The sequence below is a fragment of the Sus scrofa genome, chromosome 8 (assembly GCF_000003025.6).
Source record: "Sus scrofa isolate TJ Tabasco breed Duroc chromosome 8, Sscrofa11.1, whole genome shotgun sequence".
NCBI lineage: Eukaryota > Metazoa > Chordata > Mammalia > Artiodactyla > Suidae > Sus > Sus scrofa.
The window spans coordinates 58,351,510-58,374,879 of NC_010450.4; the positions used below are offsets into that span (position 1 = coordinate 58,351,510).

Genomic DNA, 23,370 nt, shown 5'->3' on the forward strand with positions numbered 1-23,370 from the left:
TCCTATAGCAATTTCATAATCTGAATCTTTCTGGGTTGATTGCCTTTATTAGTTTTCAAAAACTGCTAGCTCTGTTTCTTCATAAATTGTTTCTCTTCCACCCTCTCTCCTCACCATATAGGACTTCAGTTGTACATATGACAAACATTTTCATTGGGTTTTACTTTTCTTTTATACTTTTTCCTATGTTTGTAATTGTTTTTCCCCCTCTGGAGTTTAGTCAGAATATCTGCTACTGAACTTTACCTCTCTTCTGCTGGAAAAGTTTTCTAGCATGGATGTGTTCCTCTTCAACCACAGAAGTGTACTTCCCTTTTTTGGGTTATTAAAATTTTGTTAGTTGTTTGGCAGCTGGGGTTGTGGGGTGAACTCTGTTGTTTTGATTATGCCTCAGACTTAGGCATTCATCTTTTCCTTGTTCTTTGAACTTAAATCAGGCCTTTGCAGACAAAATCATTCCCTCATACAGCTCTTAGCAAATAGATTCATTTATTCAGTCTAGCAGTCAATTGCCAGTCCTAATCTCACTTGAAATATAAGCTTCACTGGACACAGTTTAATGCTCTCATCAAAATATAATCTGCACATGTTTTCTGAGACTCTACATTTACATAATTTCTTGTTTTTCTTTTCTGATTCCACTCCATTTCTCACTCCTTTTGAGAACCAGAATCACTCTAACTTACATATTTTTAAACACTGGAGTTCCCCAGAACTTATGTTCTTGTCCACTTAATCTTTCTATACTAATTCCCTAAATTATGTCATCAAATAGCATGCCCTTGCATGCATCTATGTACTGATGACTTCAATTTACATCTCTAATCCAGGCATCTGCCTCAGAATTTCTAGAGTTACATACCCAACTGACCACTTAAAATTTTTATCTGAGTGTCCAGTAGGATTCTAAATCTTATCATTAATCTCCACCTAATTCTATTCTTCTTGCATTCTTTCCCATGGCAATTTACTCATTCAATAAAAACAATAATTAAAACCAACCTAATTAAAAATGCATAATGTTTTTCATTTCTCCAAGTAAGATACAAATGATACATGTGTATAGGGACACACACACATACACAAAACAGTGGCTGATACATAATGAGAATCCTGAAAATATTTTTATATGAACTAATGCATTTTACTCAGTGGCGCACTATAGCATTTTAACTACTTCGTAATTAAGGGTCTCTCTTATAACCCTAATGAATGTCTTTTCCACTTAACTGTTCACAGTTGGGCACATTTTCTTCCTCTTTGTATTGCCATGGAAAGGAGATGACCAAGTATGTTCTCATAATACAAGGAAACAGGATTCACATCTGGAGTGATCATATTAATTTGGAGTGAATTATTAGAAAGTTCACTGTGGCCATAAATGTAAGTAAGTAAGTCAAGTCCCAGATCCTCATTCATTAATACATCAATAGAAAAACTCTTCATTTTATGGGTATCTGACACCTTTGTCTCTCTCTTAATTGGGGAAGGGGAAGATGGATAGATGGTTAATACTGAAACCTAAAAAATTAAAACTCATTGAGAAACAGATATTGACTGGAAATCCTTCTGCAAAAGAGCATGTACCCACATCACCAAGTGAATGGCTTTAATTTGTAGTACTTTTAGAAATTTGAAATTATGTTCTAGTTTTAGCTCAATGGTTAGATATTTATGACACTAAATTTTCACTAGTGTACATCAAATGTGTGGGCCTAGAAAGTTCTAGGAAGAAAATGATAGAAGAATAAATTATGGAATTATGTGTTTATTGTTCACTCACTAAACCCTCCTTGTGACCATTATAAAATGAGAGAGCTATGGGGCAGCTTTCCACATAAAGGCCAATAACTTTATTAATTGAAATGAATGATGTTTCATAAAGAGAATGTTGTGTTAGCTAAGGGCAAAAGTTGAAAAAAAATATACAAATTATTTTAATCCCCAACTTTATGTCAACCCTGTCAATACTCTTCTTAAACATAATTTTTCTCAGGAAATCAATGACACTGTCTTTAAAAAAAGGTATTTCTTCCTCAAAGGGGATTTTATTTATTATCCCTCTTAAATTTTATCACTAGTAAATATACCTTCTCTGGAGCATCACAGATGGATAGTTGCTGTGTACCTCAAAGGAAAGATTATTTTACATATAATCTTGTATCCTGAACCTTCCTAGCTAGTCGAACATTCCCTAGCTGGACTGTAATATCAAGAAATCCAAGGGATCCAGAACAATTAGTTTCTCTTCATTGTCTAAGGTCATAAAGGATGCTGTCCTTTTCTGATACTTTCCAAGATGTAAGTCATTAGCAAACCTACTCAGTTTGCTACCCAGTGTTTAGAAAAGGAACTACATTGCAGTAGGGTCAATATTGGCAACTGAGACATTCTGGCTTACTGGAATGTCAGTATTCAAGTTTACAAAATTTTAAAACTGTTCCTAAAACAAACAAACAAACAAAACAACAACAACAAAACCCTCTTATTCATTTGTGTTCTAGGAGCTTGTATGAGGCAGAAATCATGGAGACTAAGTAATAAGGGAAGACAAGGAAAGTATGGAAAAAATCCAAGTTAACCAAACCAAAAAACCTTGATTAATTACAGCAGAATTCCTGATCTCCTTATTATACAATGTAGTTGCTAAAACTAATAAATGTTCTCTTTTTTTAGCTACAATAAAACAAAGAAGCTGTTTTGTTTTCTAACAATTTCAATAGTTAGCGAAGTTCTATTAACCCAAGGAATACCTCAGCTCCTTAAACAGAAACATTTCAAGTCACACATCCTACTGTAAAAATATCCCAGAAGGATTTTTTTTTTAAACATAAGCCTTCTTTTTTTTTCTTTTTTTTTTGTATTGTTAGGGCCACACCCATGGTATATAGAAGTTCCTAGGTGAGGGGTCGAATCAGAGCTGCAGAGCTGCAGCCACTGGACTACACCACAGCTCACGGCAGCACTGGCTCCTTAACCCACTGAATGAGGCCAGGGATCAAACCCACATCCTCATGGATATTAGTTGGATTTATTACCTCTGAGCCATGATGGGAACTCCTATATAAGCCTTCTAAATGTAGATTACATTACTTCAGATTTCCTTTCAAATTTAAAAATTTTTGTTCTAATTGTAACTGTCATTATCATCAATGTGCAATTATTAAGAAACCACTGTGTCAAGAATTATAGTCTGTCATTTGACTTCCCTTCATTACAGAAAAAATGTTACATTTTAAAACAAGTCATGTATCTTTCAACTTTCTTTCACTTTCCTGCCAATTCCACATCATGTTGTCTCTATTTAGAACTTGCAATTCCTTCCCTGTTACCTCTTCAAAGTATGCAGTTTCTCATGTACTCCAGCGCCATGGAAATGTTTCATATTTTATTCTAGCTTCTGCTATTTGCTTGACACAGGATTTCTAAATCAAAAGTATACTGATTATTAGTGTTTTTCAGAATTTTTGGCATTTTTGGTTGTGACAACTCTTCTTTATTAGGAATGCCCTTTTTATTGTAAAAGAATTACTGTTCTTGACCCTGTGCCCACAAGTGCACCATCGAAAAAGTTCTTCTATTCTTTACCAAATGCCCAATAGGAGAATTATGCTATCCATGCTTAACAACTGCCTCTAAACATAACTAAATCATAAGCCAAGTTGTAATCTTTCACCGAAGCGATGCACACTCCAAAATTCATATTGTCTCCAGGGTCTGTTAACTAGAAATATATTTCTACTAACATATAAAAATGCATTTTTGCAATAAACAGATATATAGTCTGATAGTATTCTGACTCAGCTGACTTCCCAAATTGAAATACATGCTTTGCATCTGCAACCTCCTAAACACGAAGATTTATTTCCCTTGAGAATGCTGGCTTAATGAAATAAACATCACCAAAATTAAGAGAAGGTATTTTAACAAGTATGTTTGATAAATTTAACTTTTTGATAGATTAATTTTCAAAATTTTAATTTAAATAAATCATAAAAGTTGAAGATGGAAAGGTTATGCTGAAATGCAGTTTAGTTTGGCTGGTTTTATTTATTTAGCAAAAAAATCTGACAATTTGGATTTTTTTGACTTTTTTCTTTTATAATTTTTAAACTTGAAACATTACTATTTTTAAGGTATATAGTCTTTTCGCATTATGCTGTTAAAATTTTTGCAGATAAGTTTTGGGCACTAACAAATGAAGGAGAGCTGCAATTACTTATAAATAAGTTGCTTCAAAATTCCAAACGACATTTTACTACTACTTATTTTTAAAAGTAAAGTATGGAATACATAGTCAAAGAGAAACATACAGAGGTGCTGTAGCAGGTGTGAAGTCAGGACCAAGTCACCTCCATGGTAACCCAGAGCCCAATGCAAGCTGCTTACTGCAAAGAAGCAGAGGGCCACACTTGCAGCATGTGAAGTTCCCAGGCTAGGTAAAAGTCATATCAGAACTGTAGCTGCTGCAGAGATGGGATTAAGATGGCAGAATAGAAGGACTTGAGCTCAACTTCTCTCCTAAAAACAACAAAATTCACAACTGAAGACTAAGTACTCTTCACCCAAATGGACTGGAAAACTTAAAAAAGATATCCTACTCCAGAAGACAAAGAGGAGGCCACATCAAGACGTAGGAGGGGCAATTTCATGATATAAACAACCCCATACCTCCCCGGTAGGAAGCTTCACAGACTGGAGACTAACTGGTACATAGAGACTCACCTACAGGAGTGAGAGTTCGGAGCCCCACATCAAACTCTCACATGTGGGAATCTGGCACTGGGAGAAAGAGCCCCTGGAGCATCTTGCATTGAAGGCCAGTGGGGCTTGTGTGCAGGAGCTCCGTGGAATGGAGACCCCATTCTTAAAAGGCGCACACAGATGTTCACAGGCACTGGATCCCAGGGTAAAGCAAAGTCTCCATAGAAATCTGGGTCAAACCTGACTGCAGTCCTTGGAGGACATCCTGGGAAAACAGGGGTGAACATGGCTTGCTGTGAGGGAAGGACATTGGAAACAAAGCTCTTGGGAATATTCATCAGCATGCCTTTCTCTGGAGGTGTCCATTTTGCAAAGACCTGGCCCCACCCTTCAGTAAGTGCTGAGAAGCCCCAAGGCAAACAACAATCCAGGTGGGATCAAAGCACCACCCCTCAGTAAAGAGGCTACCTAAAGACCCCTCAGGCACACAGTTGCCTCTAATCCCACCCAGAGACTAAGCCTCACCCACCAGAGGGATGAGAATCAGCTCCACCTACCAGTGGGCAGGCATTAGCCCCTCCCATCAGGAAGCCTACAGCAAGCCTGCACACCAACTTCAGCCACAAAGGGGGCAGACACCAGAAGTAAGAGAGGCTACAACTCTACTATCTGTAAAAAAGGTCACCACACCAAAAACCTAAAAAAAAATTGAAAAGACAGAGATCTGTAACTCAGATGAGGGAGAAAAGAAAAACCCCAGAAAATCAGCTAAGTGATGAGGAGATTCTTAGCCTCCAGGAAAAAGACTAGATTGTTGATGCTGAAGATGATGTAAGACATTGAAAATAAACTGGAGGCAAAGATGGATAACTTACAGGAAACACTGAGCAAAGAGATACAAGATATCAAACTTAAAGAAGAAGAGATGCAAAATACAGTAACTGAAATAAAAAACTCACTAGAAGCAGCTAACGGCAGAATACAGGAGGCAGAAGAATGAATAAGCGTGGTGGAGGACAGATTAGAAAAAATTATGAATGCAGAACAGAAAAGAGAAAAAAGTTTGAAGACAAATGAAGAGAGTCTCAGAGGACTCTGGGACAACGCTAAATGCACCAACATCCATATTATAGGAGTGCCAGAAGGAGAAGAGAGAAGTGGACAGAAAAAATATTCCAAGAAATAATAGCCGAAAACTTCCCTAACATGAGGAAGGAATCACTCACTCAAATCCAGGAAGCACAATGAGTGCCATATAAAACAAACCCAAGGAGGAACACCCTGAGACACGTATTAATCAAACTAACCAAAATTAAAAACAAAGAGAAAATCTTGAAAGCAGTTAGGGAAAAGAAACAAATAACATACAAGGGAACCCTGATAGGGTTATTGGCAGATTTTTCAGCAGAAACTCTGCAGGCCAGAAGGGAGTGGCACGAAATACTTAACGTGATGAAAAGAAAAAACCTCCAACCATGATTGCTCTACCCAGCAAGGCTCTCATTCAGATTTGAAGGAGAAATAAAAATCTTCAGATAAGCAAAAGTTGAGAGAATTCAGCAACACTAAACCAGCCTTACCACAAATACTAAAGGAACTTCTCTTCACAGAAAAGACAACAACAGGAAACAAAAATTATACAAACGACAAGGCCCACCAGTAATGGCATATATACAGCAAAGATATGAAATCATCCATGCACAATTATACCACCAAAATCAGAAATCATGAGAAGAGGTGGGTACAAATGCAGGACACTGGAGATGCACTTGCAATTAAGAGAACAACAACTTAAAACAACCTCATATACATATAGACTCTTATATTGAAACTTCAGAATAATTGCAAACCAAAAATCTACATTTGATACACAACAAAGCAAAATCAACTCAAATACAACACTAATGATAGCATCAAACCAGAAGAGGAGAGAATGAGAGAAGAAGGAAAGAAAAAGAGCAACAAAAACAAATCCAAAGCAATTAATAAAATGTCAATAAGAACATACATATCAATAATTACCTTAAATGTTAATGGACTAAACGCCCCAACCAAGAGACATAGACTGGCTGAATGCATACAAAAACAAGACCCATACATATGCTGTCTTCAAAAGACCCACTTCATTTCTAGGGACACATGCAAATTGACAGTGAGAGGATGGAAGAAAATACTTCATGTAAATGGGGATCAAAAAAATCTGGAGTAGCAATTGTCATAACAGACAAAATAGACTTTAAAATGAAGAATATTTTAAGGGACAAAGAAAGTCACTACACAATGATCAAAGGATCAATCCAAGAAGAATATTTAACAATTTTAAATATCTATGCACCCAACATAGGTTCACCACAATATATAAGGCAACTGCAAACAACCTTAATAGGACAAATAGAAAATAACACAATCATAGTGGGATATGTTAATACCCCACTTACAGCAATGGACAGATCAACCACATATAAAATCAATAAGGAAACACAGGCTCTGAATGATGCATTAAACCATATGGACTTAATAGTTATTTATACAACATTCCATCCAAAAACAACAGAATAAACAATCCTCTCAGGTGCACATGGAACATTCTCTAAGATTGATCACATCCTGGGCTACAAACCCAAACTCAGTAACTTTAAGAAAATTGAAATCCTATCAAGCATATTTTCCAACCACAACGTTACATGACTGGAAATCAACAACAAGAAAAAAACTGCAAAAAAACACAAACATGTGGAAACTCAACAACATGCTACTAAACAACCAATGGATCACTGAAGAAATCAAAGAGGAAATTAAAAAATAACTAGCAGCAAATGACAATGAAGATACAACACTCCAAAACCTATGGGATGCAGCAAATGCCGTTCTAAGAGGAAACTTTATAGCAACACAAGCCCACCTCAGGAAACAAGAAAAAGCTCAAATAAACAAGCTATCTTTACATCTAAAGCAGCTCAAGAGAAAAGAACAGACAAGACCTAAAGTTAGTAGAAGGAAAGAAATCATAAAGATCAGAGCAGAAATCAATGAAATAGAAACAAAGAGAACCATAGAAAAGATCAATGAAACTAAAAGCTGGTTCTTTGAAAATATCAACACAATTGATAACCCATAGACAGACATATGACAAAAAAAGAGATGACTCAAATCAATAAAATTAGAAATGAAGAAGGAGAAGTAACAATGGACATCACAGAAATACAAAGGATCATAAGAGACTACTATATGCAACTATATGCCAATAAATAGAAAACCTAGAAGAAATGGACAAATTTTTAGAAAACTACAATCTTCCAGACTAAACCAAGATGAAATAGAAAAGATTAATGGACTCATCACAAGAACTGAAATTGAAACTGTGATTAAAAAAATTCCAACAAACAAAAGTCCAGGACCAGATGGCTCCACAGGTGAATTCTACCAAACATTTAGAGTTGAGCTAACACCTCTCCTTCTGAAACTATTTCAAAAAATTGCAGAAGAAGGGACACTCCCAAACTCATTCTATGAGGCAACCATCACCCTGATACCAAAACCAGACAAAGATACCACAAAAAAAGAAAACTAAAGGCCAATTTCACTGATAAACATCAATGCAAAAATTGTCAACAAAATACTAGCAAACTGCATCCAACAATACATTAAAAAGATTTTACATCATGATCAAGTGGGATTTATCCCATGGATGCAAGGGTTCCAAATCAATCAGTGTGATACACCACATTAACAAATTGAAGAATAAAAATCATATGATCCTCTCAATAGACATGGAAAAAGCCTTTGACAAAATCCAACACCCATTTCTGATAAAAATCCTTCAGAAAATGGGCATAGCAGGAACTTACCTCAACATAATAAAGGCCATATATGACAAACCCACAGCAAACATCATTCTCAATGGTGAAAAGCTGAAAGAATTCCCACTGAGATCAGGAGCAAGACAAGGATGTCCACTCTCGCCACTACTCTTTAACATAGTTTTGGAAGTCCTAGCCACAGCAATCAGAGAAGTAAAAGAGATAAAAGGAATCCAAATTGGAAAGGAAGAAGTAAAACTATCCCTATTTGCAGATGACATGATACTATACTTAGAGAATCCTAAAGACTCTACCAGAAAACTGTTAGAGCTCATTCACAAATTTGGCAAAGCGGCAGGATACAAAATTAATACACAGAAGTCGATGGCATTTCTATAAACTAACAATGAAAAATCATAAAGAGAAATTAAGGAAGCAACCCCATTTACCATTACATCCAAAAGAATAAAATACCTAGAAGTAAACCTACCAAAAGAGACAAAAGACCTGTACTCTGAAAAGTATAAGACACTGATGAAAGAAATCAAGATGACACAAAGAGATGGAAAGCTATACCATGCTTGTGGATTGGAAGAATTAATATTATCAAAATGACTATACTACCTAAGGCAATCTACAGAGGCAATGCAATCCCTATCAAATTACCAACGACATTTTTCACAGAACTCAAACAAAATATTTTAAAGATTGTTTGGAAGCACATAAGACACAGAATAGCCAGACATGCTGGGAGAAAAAAAAAAAAAAAAAAAAAGGAGCTGGAGGAATCAGGCACCCTGACTTCAGAAAATACTACAAAGCAACAATCATCTAAACCATATGGTACTGGCACAAAGACAGAAATATAGATCAGTGGAACAGAATAGAAAGCCCAGAATTAAACCCACACACCTACAGCCAACTCATCTATTACAAAGGGGGCAAGAATATACAATGGAGAAAAGAAAGCTTGTTCAATAAGTGGTGCTGGGAAAACTGGACAGCCACATGGAAAAGAATGAAATTAGAACACTCCCTAACACCATACACAAAAATTAACTCGAAATGATTAAAGACCTACATATAAGACCAGACACTCTAAAACTCTTAGAAGAAAACATAGGCCAAACACTCTCTCCCATAAACGACAAACGTCTTCTCAGACCCACCTCTTAGAGTATTGACAATAAAAACAAAACTAAACAGATGGGACCTACTCAAACTTAAAAGTTTCTGCACAGCAAAGGAAACCCTTCAACAAAACAAAAAGACAACCCACAAAATGGGAGAAAATCTTTGCAAGTGAATCAATGGACAAGGGATTAATCTCCAAAATTTATAAACACCTTCTGCAGCTCCATACCAAAAAACAAACAACCCCATCAAAAATGGGCAGAAGATCTAAACAGACAGTTCTCCAAAGAAGACATACAGATGGCCGAGAAACACATGTAAAGATGTTCAACATCACTCATTATTAGAGAGATGCAAATCAAAACAACTCTGAGGTATCACCTTACACCAGCCAGAATGGCCATCATACAAAAGTCTACAAACAATAAGTGCTGGAGAGGTGTAGAGAAAAAGGAACCCTAGTACACTGCTGGTGGGATTGTCAATTGGTGCAACCACTGTGGAAAACAGTATGGAGATTCCTCAGAAAACTAAAAAGATAATTCCCATTTGATCCAGCAATGCCACTCCTGGGCATCTATCCAGAGACTCGCAAAGACACATGTACTTTGAAGTTCATTGCAGCACTCCTTTCAATAGCCAAGACATGGAAACAACCTAAATGTCCATTGACAGAGGCATGGATCAAGAAGACATGGTACATTACACAATGGAATACTACTCAGCCATTAAAAGAAATGAAATACCGGAATTTTTAGCAACGTGGATGGACTTAGAAATTATCATGCTAAGTGAAGTCAGTCATACAATGAGACACCAACATCAAATGCTTTCACTGACATGTGGAATCTGAGAAAAGGACAGACTGAACTTCTTTGCAGAACAGATGTGGACTCACAGACATTGAAAAACTTATGGTCTCCAGAGGAGACAGTTTGGGGGGTAGGGGGATGTGCTTGGGTTGTGGGATGGAAATCCTGTGAAATTGGATTGTGATGATCATTATACAACTACAGATGTGATAAATTCATTTGAGTAATAACAAAATAAAAATTAAAAAATAAATTTAAAAAAGAGTGAGAAACATACAGATTAATTGTACCATAAGCATCCAAATGTATTTTTGAGTCAAGAGAATGTCTACAGACTTTTAAGTTCAGGAAAATGCTAGGTTTGTGTTTTGTTAGTTATTTGGGGTTACATTTTTATTTCTACAGAAAAATAACCTTAATATTCTAGAAGTATTTAAATAAATATTTGTGGGGTTAAAATGTTTAGAAGACTTCCAACTTATCAATCAAAATCATAAAGGGCAACTTTATATCTTCAATTAATTGAACACTATTATATCCTAGCCATTATCTACTTTACTATACCTTTACCTTTTCTATCATATGATTAAATATTCCTCCAGCTCCATTTTCCTTTCTCAGGATTGCTTTGGCTATTTGGAGTCTTTTGTGTTTCCATATAAGTTTTAAAATATTTCATTCTAGTGCTGTGAAAAATGCCATTGCAAATTTGATAGGGATTGTGTTGAAACTATAGATTGCCTGGGGTAATATAGTAATTTTGACAATGTTGTTTCCTCAAATCCAAGAGAACGGTGCATCTTTCCATCTGTTAGTATCATCTTTGGTTTCTTTCTTAAAGTTTTCAGAGTACAGCTCTTTTGTCTCTTCAGGTAAAAGATTGCATCTATGGTTAACTATGCTATGACAAAGGAGACAATAATATACTATGGAGAAAACAAATTCTTCAATAAGTGGTATTGGAAAAACTGGACAGCTACATGTAAAAGAATGAAATTAGAATACTGTTACACCATACACAAAAATAAACTCAAAATGAATTAAAGACCTAAATATAAGACTTTTTATTATAAAACTTTAGAGGAAGACATAGGTAGAACAATCTCTGATATCAACACCAGCAATATATTTTCAGATCTACTTCCTAGAATAGCAATAATAAAAATAAACAAATGGGACCTAATTAAATGTAAAAGTTTTTGCATAGCAGAAAGTAATCACTAACAAAATGAAAAGATAACCTACAAAATGAGAGAAAATATTTGCAAAACTAAGACCAAGAAGGGATTAATATCCAAAATATACAAACACATCCTGTAGCTCAATATAAAAAAACAAACAAACCAATCAAAAAGTGGGCAGAAAATCTAAGTAGACATTTCCCCAAAGAAGACACCCTGATGCCCCAAAACACATGAAAAGATACTCATCAGCACTAATTATCAGAGATATACAAATCAAAACTACCATGAGGTACCACTCTAAACCAGCCAGAATGTCCAGCATCAAAATGTCTACAAACAATAAATGCTAGAGAGGATGCGGAAGAAAAGGAATCTTCTTACACTATTGGTGGGAATGTAAATTGGTGCAGCCACTAAGGAAAACAGTGTGGAGATCCCCCAAAAAACTGGAAATAGAACTACCCTATGAACCAGCAGTTCTACTCCTGGGCATCTATTCAGAGAAAACCAAATTTCAAAAAGATAGTGCACCTCAATATTCACTGAAGCACTTCTTACAATAGCCAAGACATGGAAATAACCTAAATATCCATCAACAGAAGAATGGAAATGTGGTACACATATACAATGGAATTTTATTCAGCCATAAAAAAGAATGAAACAAAATAATGTCATTTGCAGCAATGTAGGTGGATCTATAGACTGTCATACTAAGTGAGGTTAGTCACACAGAAAGATAAAAATCATAAGCTATCCCTTATATGTAAAGTCTAAAAACAGGATAGGAACAATAGGAACTCCTCTACCTAATATTCTGTGATAATCTATATGGGAAAAGAATCTGAAAAAGAATAGATGTATGTACAGTATATATACCTGAGCCAATTTGTATAGCAGAAATTATCACATCATTGTAAATCAGCTATACTTCAATAAAATTTTAAAATGGAAAAAATTCAAATAAATAATTCTAATTTAATTCTTATTACAACATTTGAAGTTATCTCATGTCTCCATTGAACAAAAAAATTAAGGCTTATAAAAATTGACTTTCTAAATAACACAGACTGTAAGCTACAGAGCCAATTATTTGTCTATAGAGCTATACGTTTCTAAGTAATTTCTTTTAAGCATCTACCATTCAATTTAAATAGACAACTAAACAAAATAAACACATAATTTATCAAATTTGAGAAGATCTATGGTTATAGAAAACATACATACTACTTACCTGGCATAATTATTTCATGTTGATAATTACGAAAATTTTCTTTTATGCTTGTTTTCTTCTTTGTGATCTCAGTGTTGCAATGACACAGGAAATTCTGATGTCTAAACTGAAGAAAAGAGAGGGTCTGTTCTTATGTAAGAAATTTCTGATGATTTTTTAAATAATGTATACATGCTTTCTTGTGGACACCTCAGAATGGACAAATTTTAAAATTTAAGGTCAAAATCAGCTCATGTCATTTAGTTTTAATCCCTGTGTATATGTTGCTATACATGCTTTCAGAAAGGAGCTGGGTTACAGAATGAATCCAGCACATTTGACAGGGTATGCAAAACTTCCTTAAATTTTTTTTTTGATAAAACATTTTCACATCAAAGAATTTAGGTCTTTGATATATTCACATCACAGTGAACGACACTAAAATATCTTGTGGTTAAATGTCTTGTGAGTAAAAAGTTTTGAGGCTGACCTTTGTAAAACCTATGCAGACTTGGATCATTTCAAAGACTATGTTGGAACTCATGCTAGAATCATTCAATTAAAGTTTTTATACTGTACAGTTTAAACTTCTTTTAGTGACATAACCAAACATGATAAAGATTATGTCTCAATCGAAAACTACAGAGATTCTAAAGAGTGATTCTGTCACTGTCTAAAGCCATTTTTAAGCACTTTGAAGCAGATATTATAAACTTCAAGTTTCAAAAGTCAAAAATACCATGCAAAAATAACTCTATAAACATTTATTCTAGCCTATATATCAACTATGAGTAGCTTCTTAAGGAAGAATAAAAATTCTTTGTTTCCTCTCTTCTTTACAAATATTTCATGTAACAACTTTTGTAACAATTTTTTGTAATGACCTTGTAGTAGATTTAAGAATGTATTTAGTATTTTAGTTTGTTTTCACTTAATTGAACAGACATGAATTTATATATTCTTTATTCCTAATTATGAAAATAATCACTAATTATACTTTCCTAATACTACTTAATGTACTAAAGTTATTATTAAACTAATTATTTCATATAATTTTTGTGATGCTCATTAACTTATATTTTCTTTTTGGACTAAATTTATATTACCTTTATTTGATATTAAAGGAGCTTTATAAGTATTAATGGACGTAATTGAACTACTCTAAGCATTTTGCCTATGTCTTAGCCTCCCAATTAATTAGATATATAACATAAATCTAGGCTCTGTCATCCAAACTAAATTTTCATTCAATAAAAGGCATTTTGGCCTAGGCAAATGGTGAATATAAAGGCTATATGAGGAAAATAAACATATATATTTTATTGAAAATGGAATCATTAAAGCTTTCTTGGTGGAATTATGATATATGTATATATATAAATTTCTATATACATAATTGCATACATAGCATATGTATTATTATATATGTAACATAATAATACTAGTATAAAATTATACAACAAAGTATCTGATTTTGAAGTTTCTTAGAGCAATGATGTATTTGCTTATGTATCCAAATATATTTTTTCAGATTATCTGAGATATTAGAAACCAATCTGTCAACCATGTATAACAATGAAAAATAAATTTACCTGTATTTATTAAATTTGAAATAAAAATATGACATCATTTGGAAACAATTTTATTAAAAATAGATTTTTTAAACAGTGCCACTTTCCCTAGTTAGTAGTGCTTAAATATTAGAGACTAAAATTCTCATTAAGAAATAGAATGTTTTCTGTCTGCAATTAGATTAACTTTAATATCATGTTAGTTTTGCTAACTCTCAGAATAAGTTGAACTAGAGAATTCAAACTGAAAAAATAGAGCAAATGGTGTAACAGTAATTATGAAATAGTTCAAAAGCAATTTTTATTACCTATATGAAATAATACACAAAGACCTAATACAGTTTCATATTTTTTCCTGAAACTTGGAATGTTATTTATCAAAAAAAAACATAAAGGGCAGGGAAAGGACAGCAGCAGGTGGCTCACATTCTCCTGCCAGCAAACTCAAGCCCAGGCACCCCGCATCCCAAATTTAAAAACAAAAAGTTTTAAAAAAGTATAAAGCAGAATTCTCTTTTAATTCCTCAAAAACAGATACTTTGGGAAATAGGTTAAATTTGTAAGGAGATTAGATAATTTGAAAGTTACATCATTTCAATGATAAATCCTGATTTTTATGATCTTACTTAGGTCATAAAAGAAGATATCTGTGTTTATTTATCCCTAAATATTTTAGTGAGTTTTTTGTTTGTTTGTTTTTACACACGGTATTCTTACTCTCAAATTGTTTAAAAGGGGAGAGTTTGATAAGGCAAGCAGTGGAATAAAATGCAATTTTTGAATCTGAAAAAATGGTATAAATCAGTTTCTTTTAGTATTGCAGTCTTTTTGCAATTAATGTTTGAAATAATAATCAAAAATGCTTAAGATAAATGAAGAAAAACAAATAGCATAGTATCCTAGGAATATTGCCTTTTTTGGTAGTTATTGTGCCTGCAGTATCAGGTACTTTAGTTATTATTGTATTTTATTGTTTTTTCAAGAGTAACAAGGCTCTCTATACAATTTATTGCAGATACAGTAATCAAAGTTTTATTCACAAGGATTAGTTGAAGGCTTTTGAAGAGACATTAACCAAGTTATTAATATTTTATACACCAATTATAATAGATGATAGAGTACAGATAGGAAGATACCTTTTGTTTATAATATGATGTGCTAATACAGTATATTAGAGGTTGGTATCTAAAACACATAGAATTAAATTATCTGGGTCTTAACCCTTGTTTTAGCTCTTAGAAGCTTTGTGGCCATAAGAAATTCACTTAACCCCTTCTCTTTCAGTTCCCAAATCTATAAAGTGAGTGCAATACAGAACCAAATGAAAAAATTACCTCTTCAGTTGTTATGAGAACTAAGCAAATAAATATATGTAAAATATTTACAAGGTAGGTATATGGTACAGGCCATACATTGTAGTGGTTATTATTAAACTTACATAACCTGAATATTTTCTTTGATGGATATTTTATTAGCTCACCTGCAGCTTCTGCCATATCAAGTATTTTTCTTTGCTATTCTGTAGCATTCATTGCCTAAGAAAATATTTGTACTATGGTCAGAGATCATTTTATGTAGTTAGCTTATGCATTATTCAATAAATGAATGAATATCTGAGTGAATAAATAATATTGCATTTTTCCTATCTGGAAGGGAATATCCACACTTAGGAATACCTAAAACAGAAGATAGTATGAGTAAGTTCTACATATGTTTCAGCAAAGAAAATATAAGGGTGTTGAATGACAGGTCTTGGGCAGACCTAACAAAGAGGATATTTAAGGTGTTGTTTGAAGATTAGGGTTTCATAAATTGAGATAGGATAGAAAAGCATTCTAAAAAGAGCTATTCAGCTGGGAACATGCTGACCAGATTCAAAACCATAATAGCATTAAAATAGATTTTTTTTTAAGTTACAGTTTATACCATTTTTTTTTAAACAGTCTCCTCATAAGATTCTGCTACTCATTAAACATGTTTTGATTTTCATTGAGAGTACTGAACTCTACGAAAAATAAGATCTCAAAATCGATTTAGTCAGTATGAGGACTCATTTAATGTGGGCCAGGGTGAGGAAGTCGTGGGGGTGGGGGCTGCAGGCCAGAAGAGCAGGGAAAGGCAATGGTAGCTTTGAGATATGACCATCTAGCAGGAAGGACCCCAGCAGTAAATAATAATAAAAAAATAAGAGTTTGGAGCTATAGGAATCATAAACTGCCACAGAATAAATTTAACAAAGAATATGACTGAGACAAAACCTCTGTAAAAAGTGCTAAAAAATTAAGTTATTTAAAAAAAGATTTGAATAATGGAGAGATACATCATATTAGCTAGGAAGACTGCATAATGCAAAGATGGCTGACTCCTACATTTAGTATATTTTAATCAAAACCCCACAGAAATTCATCTCTAAGATTCTCCCAAATTCATTCCAAAGTTCATCTAGAAAAGAACAACTATTTGATTTAAAAAAGTGAAGTTGTCTTTTGGGTATTTCTATCAGATATAAATATATAAATTCAACCAAAATAAAAATATTGACATGAATAAGCAGTTAACACACCAAAATAAACACTATTATTTCTATGAATTTAGGAATGCATAGACAAACTGTAATATCAAGGCAAACTCACAAAGGGAATAAGAGTAGCAACTTGAAAAAATTATTAGGCAAACAGTATCATTTCATACACACACACATATATTTATATTCATTCTTCAAAGAATATAACATAAACGACATTTAAAAAATAAAAATATCACTCGGAGTTCCTGTCGTGGCTCAGTGGTTAACGAATCCGACTAGGAACCATGAGGTTGCAGGTTTGATCCCTGGCCTTGCTCAGTGGGTTAAGGATCTGGCATTGCCATGAACTGTGGTGTAGGTCACAGACGCGGCTCGGATCCTGCATTGCTGTGGCTGTGGTGTAGGTTGGCGGCTACAGCTCCGATTAGACCCCTAGATTGGGAACCTCCATGTGCCGCAGGAAGAAGCCCTAGAAAAGGCAAAAAGACCAATAAATAAATAAATGAACAACTGATATGTCATTTCTCTTGCCTGGGCTAAATTACATTTGAAAACTTAGAATAACCAATGTTGGTGACAATTTTTTAAAACTTGCTATCAAAAAGGTTGCCACTGTAAGGTGAACAAATGTTTGTACACTTTACTCCTCTCACTTTTGGGAACCTATTAAAAGTACAGAACTTATTAAAGAGTTGCTACTAAAATGTATTATAAACATTATTGTGGTAATAATCATTCTGATATATAACAATCTCATATTATAAAAAGGATTTATAGCTATAAAAATAAGATTTGGTCCTTTTATGAAACCATAATCAGTCAAAAATGAGAGATAAACAGTGAGAGTATAGTAATGTTTATGAAAGATACTTTGTGTGTATATATGTATGTGGGGAAGGCACTTAAATAACCGCATAAAAATGTGATAAAGTTATTTGTCTGAACCTTAGTGTCTTTGCCTATTCAAAAACCTAACAAGATTTTTGTGAGTAAAAAAGGAAGTTAGATATTTTAGTAAAATAATACATGTAAAAGCATGCAGCAGAATCTACAACTACTTTTTAAAAATTACTTCCCTTTACCTACCATTTCATATTCATAGTAATAAACTTTACTTGAATCAGCCAGAAAAATATGGCTCTTTAATTTTTAGATAACTGATCACACCTTCCTCATCTCTGATATAAAAAACTTGCTAATAGATAGTCTTTTCAGGATTGAACTGGACCTATTGTGCCTTTTTTGTTTGTTTGTTTGTTTTTGTTTTTGCCTTTTTAGGGCCACACCTGCAGCATATGGAGGTTCCCAGGCGAGGTGTCAAATCAGAGCTGTAACTGCCAGCCTACACCACAGCCACAGCAATGCCAGATCTGAGCCACATTTGCAACCTACACTATAGCTCCTGGTAATACCAGGTCCTTAACCCACTGAGCAAGGCCAGGGATTGAACCTGTGTTTTCATGGATATGAATTGGGTTAGTTACTGCTGAGCCACAATGGGATCTCCTCCTGTTGTGTTGTAGTATGTGCTTTTAGTAGGTAGATGAAACAGTACCTCAGTGTAATAAACTAGCATTGGAAAAGGAAGATAATTAGCTAATCTTAGACACATTTGGTACTTAATTTTTATTTTTGAATAATAAGAGGTGATCAAATGTGCCTCAGTATAAGGAAACAATTCACAAAATTGTCATGTCTTTTTTTCTGGATTTCTTTTTTATTAAGCAACCTTCTTACGAAGAGACTTGATTTTCTAAGCACCTCAATACTGAGAAAGGATTATGTTATGTGACATAAGCTACTATTTAAAATATTGAAAATATGTGGGTCGATCCATAAATCTGTTCCTTTTCCTTTTAATTTATCAATGAGAATCTTATAATTTCGAGTAACATGAATCAATTCCTAAAACCTAACATAACTGAATGTTCAAGCCTAAAAATTAGAAGTTCATAGCCTGGTCTCAGTGTCAGTGCCGTACTAGTGACCTGAGGGTGTTGCAGTGGAAAATATTTCAACTAACCATCAGACACCAATCTTTAGCATGGGCAAATGATATTTTATGGCTGTTTGGAGAAAAGCTAGGTAATGAGCTTGAGGTTTCCTACTCCACTTTCAAATATCTCCAAGCCCTTCATTTGAGGAAACCCTGAATTCATTATTTCAAAGACCAGTATTCCATCTCTCTCAGCTTCTAAGTTCACGTAGGACATATTTTTGAAAAGTACAAGTTATTCCAAATTCCTAGGGACTGATGGGAAAAGTTAGCTTCTCCATAAACTCTCTCAGAATTTGTCTTTAGAGCCAAAAATCTCATAAGAAAGCAAAGCTGTTATATTTGGTCAGGAGACTTGTTTCATTACAGAGAGTTATTAAGAATCAAAATTCTATTTAATGCATGTACCAATTGCTGCTCTATTTAAGATCTGCCCAAACAATATAGATCAGAAATCAATATAGACAGGCCTATTATCAATCCCAGGTCTCCATACCCACAATGAATTATAGTAAATCAGATACAAAGATGTGCTTTGTTTGTATCATGTCCTTCCCCATGAAAATGTTACTACAAGATGGCAGGATAACTATTTTTACTATGCTGACCTACTCTTCCTCTCTCCCTTGATCAATATTACTTGTGGTTAATTTATATAAATGTCTATTCATATTAGATTCCATAGCATGTATAAAGTTATATGTATATTAAATATATAGTCATAAACAGATTAAGTGCTCAAGAAGCTAAAGCAATTCTTATAATAGATTTCAGGTGAAAAAAATAGCTTCACAAATTCTATTTTTGGAAAATAAAAGAGTAAACTAGCTTAAATTCATGAAGACAACCTGAACTGAATGTGTGACCAAAATCTTGAAAGAGCAGTTCACCAAGTTTATAAAAATACCTGTGCTTCTTTTCAATTATGTAAACACACTGCTTCTTTTAAATGGTACAAAGTTATTTTCACATAATTTTCAATCTATTGTTTATATTTTTAAAATATCAATGAAAAGAATTATGGTGTCTAAGATTCAAAAGTATTTTAGTGAAATAATACAATGAAACCTAACTATAATTCATTCCACATCATACCACTGAGGATTTCTCTTAATAAAACACCTCAAAGAATCTTCAGTTTGCTTCTCAGAATCTTATTTATGCACAATTTCAATTTGTCTTATACATGACTGGAGTATTTCATGGTCACCAAGTTATTACACTCATAAACTGAAGGACCATGAAGGTGCATCTCAGGATATTTAAGTCAATTTCAGTAAATGAATGAATTAATAAAGGAACTGACATATCAATCATAAAGAGAAAGAGAAAGGATATGCAATAACCTAATTAATAATCCAATTGAAATATTCATCATTAGAAATAAAATAAAATAATTATTGGCTCTGGGTTGAATCCAGACACTTTTTAAAATCTGACAATTTTATGAGCACATTAGAACAGTCATTATTTACTGTAAACAAATTTATACATGTCTGTAGTAAGCTTTTTAATTTCAGTGAAGATGTATCTGTGCATGTCTGTTGGACAACCTTCAGATCTGCATTAGCTAATTATTTTATAGTCTAGGTAGTGCTTTTCTGAACAAATCTTCAGGGTGTGCAGTATTACATATCACCTATAAATCACAGATCAAAGTTTTTAGAAATCATGGCAATAGAATTGTGTGGAGGCATAGAGATCAAAATCACGTTGTCCATCCTAAGAGAGCATGGACATTTAGCTTTCTATTAGCTAATTAAATGTATTTTCATAATGAACAAGGAAAGAATAAAGCCAAAATAAAGATTACATTAGCAAAACTGAAAGAATATTATCATACTAGGTTTAAACATGAAATGTCAAACTAAAAGACTTTAATAAAATTTTTCCTCTTTTCACTAATATTTCTTTAATAATTCAAGAGACACAAGAACACTTACAAATTTTATAAAACAATATTGTACCATATGTGTGTATGTGCATATATATACATATTTTTTAAGAAAACAGTTATTTCATTTTTCCCTTTTTATTTGAGTTTTCTTCTATTTCTTTTCTCATTCATTCCAACCATACCAGACACTGGTCAGGGGAAGAGGGATGGACTGGGGGTTTAGGACTGGCATATGCACATTGTGATGTATGGGATGACTGGCCAATAGGGACCTGCTGTAGACACAGGGAACTCTACCCAATATTCTTGATAATCTATACAGAAAAAGTATTTGAAAGAGAATGGGTGTGTGTACCCATATAACTGAATCAATTTGTTGTACACCAGAAATTATTTATAATATTACAAATCAACTATACTTTAATAAAACTTTAAAAAAGAAAAAAATTAAAGTTTAGCATTTAATGTTAAAGTATAAGATACCATATAAGGCTCCATATAGACAGCATCTATATTACTAGTTTTGGTTAAACATTTCTCATCTGCTCCTTCTACATTTTCTTACAAAATATCTACTCTGTTTATTCATGTCTATGATTTTAGACCATCAGGAACATATTTTTTGCATAAAATAAAAGATATGTTATATTTTATTTTCTTCTAGATTCATAGCTGTTTGTAAAATCACCGTTTAATAAATAACCTATTTTCTACATTGAGTTTTTACTTTTTCCACTTAAAATATTAATATTTCATTTATACTATGGTCTAGTTCTAACTTGTTTCTGCCATTAATCTATTTATCACTTTCTACAGCAATATTATGTCAATTTATAGTGGTAGCCTTTTAATATGTTTGTATTATGTCTTGCAACTTGTCTTTTGCTATTATATTTCATAGTTGCTTTGACAATTCTTAAGCTAAATAGGTGTAAAAGATGATAGGTGTAACCTAAAAATGAAGGACAACTTTTATTTTCTCAAAAAGATTTGAGGTTATTTGATTTAAATTAAAAATTTCCATAGGGCTTCTAATTTCAAGTTAATATTGCATCAATTTTTATAATTGGTTTTTATGATATTATCTCTTCCTATTACAATGGCAGTATATCTTCCTATTATCATCTCATATTATTGAATAAGATTTGGTAGTTTTCTTTATTCAGTTTTATATTTGATATTAGTTAATTTTGTTATTTCTTGGGTCTTAAATAAACTTGAAATTACTTATTCTTTAAAAATGCCCTGAAACTCAGAGGTAACATTCTAGTTTGGGTCCTCTTTGCAATGCTAGAAATTAATCCCCAAATTTCTTCTAGTAATTGGGCTAGTTGCAGTTTCTACAAATGCTTTGGTCAATTTTAGGTACTAAAAATTTTACTATGAAATCATGTTTCCTTTAGGTTTTCATAATTTACCACAGTAAATTATATGCTATGTACTTATATCTTAATCATTTTTATTTTAACTACATTTCTAGTTATGTTTGTTTTTTTCTTACTCTTTAAATTCTGTCTAAGTCTTCCTTACCCAAATATGTATCCAGGATTAAGGCCTACTTCAGGGAGTTTTGTACCATAATTCCTGAATGCTCAACTCCCATAGTCCATGCACCACCCAAGGGTTTTGCATCCCTAGATCCAACCAGCTTTGGATGATAAACATTATAGTATACAATCCCAGGTGGACTAAAACCAAGGTTGCCAAATTTATGGATAGTAAGAGCTAATTGTATTTATTTACCAACTTTCTAAGATTATATATTCAAATTTGCTTTCTATTTCATTAATTTAAATTTTTATTCATGTTTACTATTTCCTTTGATTTATTTTTCTAATTTCTTGAGGCCAATAAAGAAGGAATATAAAAGTAAACATTTCCCTTGAGTTCAGTTTTTACTAGGCTTTGCTTTTGTTGAATCATTCTCTTCTTTTTACTTCCTATCTTAGTTTCATATTTGCTTCAGTTTGCTATACAAGGGCTACCTGGGAATATTTATTAATTTCACAATTTATATTTATATTTTGGTCACATTTATATTTGGATCAGAGAACATGGCTTGTAAATTACATACTATTTGACTTATTTAGTGATTTTTCTTTTTGCCTGCCAGTAGATACTTAACTTCATAAATTTTTTACCATGTATATCCAAGTAAATGTGGCATAAAATTATGAGTATTAAAGAATTAAATCATACCCATTTTTTCTGTTCATTTGGGTTATTCTGTTCATTATTCTACTTCTGAATAAGAGATATTTAATCCTCCCTTTATATGTTTTGCAACTTACAGTTGTATTTCTACTATTTTTTATCTTGTATATGTTGATTATGATTTTTTTGGCAAGATAAGACTTTTCTTATTTTATAATGCAACTTTATAGATTCACAATTGTATCATTAAATTACAACCTGTATGCTATAAACATTACAATTTCTGCTTCCTTTTCTTGGTCAAGCTTCACTTTTCTCCTTTATTTTTAAGTTTTCTTCTTACAAACTAAGCCTAATTTTTTTGTTTTTATTTTGCTTTTA

The 23,370-nt window shown here is 33.0% G+C and overlaps 2 long non-coding RNA genes across 3 annotated transcripts in view; one reads left to right on the plus strand and one right to left on the minus strand.

Moving 5' to 3' along the window:
* The window catches only part of LOC110262109, a 91,359-nt gene extending 88,523 nt beyond the window's left edge, over nt 1–2,836 (plus strand). Inside the window, exons 2-3 of the long non-coding RNA XR_002346684.1 lie at nt 1,240–1,383; nt 2,505–2,836. This is a non-coding gene — a long non-coding RNA (uncharacterized LOC110262109). The remainder of the gene's footprint in view (nt 1–1,239; nt 1,384–2,504) is intronic.
* LOC106504673 overlaps nt 1–23,370 on the minus strand; it is a 69,574-nt gene that overhangs the window by 15,843 nt on the left and 30,361 nt on the right. For both annotated transcript variants that reach the window (XR_002346683.1, XR_001298333.2), the window contains exon 2: nt 12,866–12,971. This is a non-coding gene — a long non-coding RNA (uncharacterized LOC106504673). The remainder of the gene's footprint in view (nt 1–12,865; nt 12,972–23,370) is intronic.